The 5,393-nt window shown below is 40.9% G+C and overlaps 1 pseudogene; it reads left to right on the forward strand.

Moving 5' to 3' along the window:
- The first annotated feature begins 3,478 nt into the window (after nt 1-3,478).
- Nucleotides 3,479-4,426, forward strand: LOC105827082 (annotated as a pseudogene).
- The last annotated feature ends 967 nt before the right edge of the window (nt 4,427-5,393 follow it).

Here is a 5,393-nt window from a genome sequence, read left to right on the forward strand (position 1 = left end):
TTTCATTAAGTTTGTCAATTGATTTCTTTTATAACTTATCTTATTTATTTTTGTTATTTTCTTTTTTTGACATAAAAAGAAAATAATATATTTACACAGGACTAGAAAATTTTAATCATGGCTTTGGCACATAGTAGGCAAGAAAAAGCAGAGCTCACCTATTATATATTCTTAATGATTGTGTCAGTCAATCCAAAATCTTTAGAGTATAATTTGGTGGCAATAAAAAGCAATATCTTCAATACACCTGCATCTTGACCTAGAAATTCCAACTCTAGGGATTTATTTCAGAAATATAATTGTGTATGTACTTATAAATGTCTAAGAATATTTGTACCATCATTTTTCATAATAAAAAATAGAAATGACAAAAATTGATCAATACAGTGCCAGCTAATAAAGAATAAGGCATTCATATAATGGAATTCAATGGAAAAAAAGAGAGAGGTAGGTTAATATGTGTTAATATGGGAAGGTATCTTTTACATGTTGTTAAGTGAAGGAGAAAAGATTGCAAATAGATTTTCACACTCTTTAAAAAAAAAGAATATGGAGATACACGCTTAGAAAATTTCTCTAAAATTATATGGCAACTGGTTGAGTTTGGGCAATTTAAAGAATTGGAAGGAAGATTATTCCCAATTTATACCCATAGGCACCAACTGACATTCTCAGATTTAACAGGTATGCTTAAAATGAAACCCAAAATTCAGATGAATGTTTTATAACTCTCACTTTTTCTGTCTTACTCCAGCACCAAGCATATTTCCAATTTACATTTTGTCAGTTCTTCCAGGTTGTGAATATAACTGCCTACACAGGATGTCCTTATGCTCTCTCCACTTTGAGGTGGCCCAGCTGGTAATCAGGGACTTGCTATGGAAGAAAATGGCTGGAAGAATCTTGCTCGAATGCATACGAATGCACATATGTTCAGAAGAGTGAAAACCTGAAGCAGTAACACAGAGTGGAGTTAGATTTAGGGGTAGAACCTCCCTACAGCATTCTGTAGGGGTCATAAGATTGGAGCAGGAGCCTCTGTAAAATTAATAAAGGAGTCGTCAGGCTTTGTAGGGGGTTTTTGGTGAAGTTAAGGCTTGACAGAAGTCAATACGCAGGCTTTTGGAGATATTTGTTCATGTTTTAGAGGCCAATTGTGGTGTCTCCTGTTGGGGAACGGGGGTGATTTTGGCTCCAAATAACTAAGAGAATTTTGGGAAAATCATGGGATAAAGTCAGAAGGGGTGAACTGCTTAGAGTCTGAGACATCTTCTGGAAATCTAGACTTGGGGCTTTGGGGGAAGGCAGCCCTGATATTAAGAAGTCCCTGATAGGCAAGATTTCACATTTTCCCACTAAACAAAACCTTTCAAAAGTTCTAAAACTTAATTGGTCAAAAATGGAACTAACTAAAAGTTTGTTCTGTTCTCCCCATAGTGATTGCTTGGGGACTCCCCAGCTCTGGCTAATTAAAAGAGGTACCTCAGTGACTAAGTCCCCTTGGGAAGGAGAGAAGTGGGAGGGAAGGAGAGGGAGGGAAAGACTCTCAACCCTGCGCAACACCACTATTTCTGGACTTTTCCCTAAGCTGCTCTGTGAGGATAATTTCCTCCTTCACCATGAATGGGGACAGCAGCCAGTTGCTTTGGCCCCTGTGCATGGCTTAGCACTGGCCAGACTGGAGCTGGCCTCAGCTGAGCCTGAGAGAACATTGGAAGTGGTGGTGAAGCCTTTCCATAGAGGCGAGTGTCTTCTCAAGGGCTGTCCTCTCTGGAAAAGAGAGTAAAAGAGGATCAGGATGGGAGATTCTGGGCCTGCCTGCCTTCTAGATCCTGAAGCAGCAGGTTATGTGCAGAGAGCACTTTCAGCTCTTCTCTGACCCACTGCTGGACAGACACAGCTCTCTGACATCAGTCAGGGGCCTTCTCTCATTTTTCTTCGTCTACTGCTAGTTATCCAGATGTTGAGGAAAGCGGACCTTGGAGCTCTCCCGCCAATTCTGCCCTTCAAGGACTGTTTGCCCAACAGTAAAACAGCCACAGAGATATGGAGAGGGCTGCCTCAGGAGAGGATGGGAGGAAGAGAGAATAGTAACATGATGCAGGAAGGGAAACCAAGTAGAGTTGTATTGAAGGGATATTGCCTAACTAGCCCTGGCCAGGACAAGTGTTATTTAATCATATATCATCTATCCATCCATCCATCCATACATTCATCTATCCATCCACCCATCCATCCATCCATTATCTACCAAAAATTTTCAGCACTACTTATTTGGCTCAAGAATATTTTATATGCATAAATTTTATGTGCCAGTCTTGGAATACAGGGTTGAAGAAGATGTGTTCTTGCCCTTATGGAGTTTAAGTTCTAATGTCATAGGTGAACAACAAATGAATAAAATTATATCTTCAACCCCACTTCCTTGCTTTATTTTTTTCTCTGTGGCATGAACAATAAGCCAACATCTTATATATTTTACGTATATGTCTTGCGTATGGTCTAGCCCCCGCTCCCTCCCGATATTTAAGCTCCACAGGGCAGGCATGTGTGTGTGTTCTGTTCATGAATACATTAGTTTAATGTTAAATGAAGGAATGAATTGAACAATTAGACATATAGTATCAGGTAATAGCAAGTTCTATGAAGAAAACTGAAGTTCTGTTTTGGGTAGGATGATCAGAAAGTGTCCTTTGAAGAGGTGACATTTGAGTGACGGGATAAATAAAGTGAGAAGCAGAGAGCCTGGCACCCTAAGCAGCTGATGGCCTTAGATCTATTCCTGTCTGTGCCAGCTACCATCTTTTCTTCCTCTCAGAACTTTGGAGAGAAAATGAATTAAAGAAGAATGGATCTGCTCTGAAAAATTATACCAAGCTCCGAAGCTCTCATTTGGAGATCTTTCCTCTTTGTAACATGGAGGTTTTGGAATGTGGGAACAGCAAGAACACTGGTCTTAGATCCCCTGCCTCTTTTCTGCTGGCCCCACGGTGGGTCTATGGACCACCTTTACAGATAAGATCTCAGGTTCAAAATTCCATCCTTTGAACATCATATGAAATGCTTTCATGTCACCTGGTACAGTTAACCCAAGAGAAAGTAGGACAATCCCAAAACTGGAGGTACCTGATTGATTCAGCTTCAAAACTGGCCTATTATAAAGGTCTTAGCCTCTGCCCTCTGAGAGAAAACAAACCCAGTGTCTTCCTCATGCCAGTAAAGAAGCTGGTATCTTCACCCATTCCAGGGAGCTAGCTCCACAGTGAAGTGGGAGTCTTACTTGTAGGCTTGGGGAAACAACATTTACCTCTGGCTGTGTGCAGAGCACAGTAGCAGGGGCCTGTCACCTGACTATTAGGTTGGAAATAGTTCCTCATCCTAATCTTTCTTCCTTCTCTCTCTCGAGAGCAGGACCATGTGGCGCAATGCTACCTCTCTTTTGATCTCCGGTTTCACAAGAAACAGAAGCTAAGATTCAATGACAGACAATTACTCTAGTGCCACTGAATTCTGCCTTCTCAGCTTCTCTGGGTCCCCAGAGCTGCACCGCATTCTTTTTTGCTGTGTTCTTCTTCTTCTGTTTAGTGACATTAATGTGAACCACAGTTGTTATCATGATCATCTGTGTTGATAAACAGACAATAAACATGTACTTCTTCCTTGGCCACTTCTCTGTCCTGGAGATCCTGGTCACCACCACAATTGTCCCTGTGATACTTTGGGGATTGCTGCTCCCTGGGATGCAGACAATGTCTTTGACTGCATGCATTGCCCAGCTCTTCCTATACCTTGCTGTGGGGACCACAGAGTTTGCATTACTTGGAGCAATGGCTGTGGACCATTATGTGGCTGTTTGTAACCCTTTGAGGTACAACATCCTTATGAACAGCCGCACCTGCATCTGGGTGGTAGTTGTGTCATGGGTGTTTGGGTTCCTTTCTGAAATCTGGCCAGTCTATGCTGCGTTGCAGCTTACGTTCTGCAAATCAGATCTGTTAGATCATTTTTACTGTGACCGAGGGCAATTGCTCAAGCTATCCTGTGATGACACTCTTTTCAGAGTTTATTCTATTTTTAATGGCTGTTTTTATTATGATTGGTTCTTTGATCCCTACAATTGTCTCCTCATCTCAATTGTCTCCTCATCTCCACCATCCTCAAGATCCCCTTGGCCTCTGGCCAGAGGAACGGCTTCTCCACCTGTGCCTCCCACTTCACCTGTGTCACGACTGGGTGTAGCAGCTGCTTGTTCCTCTACGTGAAACCCAAGCAAACGCAGGCAGCTGAGTACAATAAGACAGTTTCCCTGTTGGTTTCTGTGCTAACCCCTTTCCTGAACCCTTTCATCTTTACTCTCTGGAATGACAAAGTCAAAGAGGTCCTTCGAGATGGAGTGAAAGGCTGTTGCAAACTCCTCAAAGAATAGCTTTTCTTTAGGTCAGTCTCAGGTGGTATAGTCCTCACTGTGGATTATTCACTAACCTAGAAAGTCCTAACTCCGGGCTTCCATTGTCATCATTATAAAAATCAAATAGTGTGTACAAATCCCAGTCACACCATGGAATAGATAAATCAGGTGAAAATAAAATCCATTCTCTGCCCAGTAGAATCTCATAGTCTTAGTTTTTGCATGTTTCCACTATTGAACCTAAAAAAGCATAATCTTATGAAGTGACAGTAACTAAAGAAAGGAAATGTGTACATTTTTGTAAGAGATTCATTAGTCCAATTAACTTTCATATAATCCATCTCTGAAAATGTATTTCCTAGGGGAAGAAGAAGGGAGAAGGAAAGTCAAGTGACAGAGGTGCCACAATCAGAGTGCAAAGGTAGAGATGTCCCCTTGGGTCCTTCATCGACTGTTGCTTGGTCTTTTCTTATATTGTTGTGCAGTTTCCTGACAAGATAGCCATATGCATTTCAAATATCTTTTTTCCTCTGGTTGTAGGTCATATCATCCTGGCCCCGTTGCTACTGCAAAGTAAGTGTACTTTTGTTTATATTTTGCCACAGAACCAATCTAGAGTGGTGATATGGGGATTGAAATGCTTCTCCTTTCAAAAATATTTGTGGTATAAAGAAGATGAAAATATTTGGGGATAGGAATGAGAGGAAAGTTCCTTTTGGTAAACTTCAGAGTATTCTTTTAATTGCTCCTCTCTGTGGTGGGTATATGGACAGGAACAAATAAGAATTTAAATGACTAATTCTGGTGAAAACATCTTGTGTTTTACAGCTGCTTAAAACAACAATTTCTGTTCAGAGTGCACCAGATACAGACGTCAAAATTTATAATGCCTTTTGATTCTCTTTCAAATCCAAGTCTAAGTACCCTTTCACATATCTTCTCTGTGGGCAGAATTAAAAAAAAAAAATGAGAGGCTACCTTTTTG

Source organism: Propithecus coquereli, unplaced genomic scaffold (assembly GCF_000956105.1).
Source record: "Propithecus coquereli isolate 6110/MARCELLA unplaced genomic scaffold, Pcoq_1.0 Scaffold96, whole genome shotgun sequence".
Classification (NCBI taxonomy): Eukaryota; Metazoa; Chordata; class Mammalia; order Primates; family Indriidae; genus Propithecus; species Propithecus coquereli.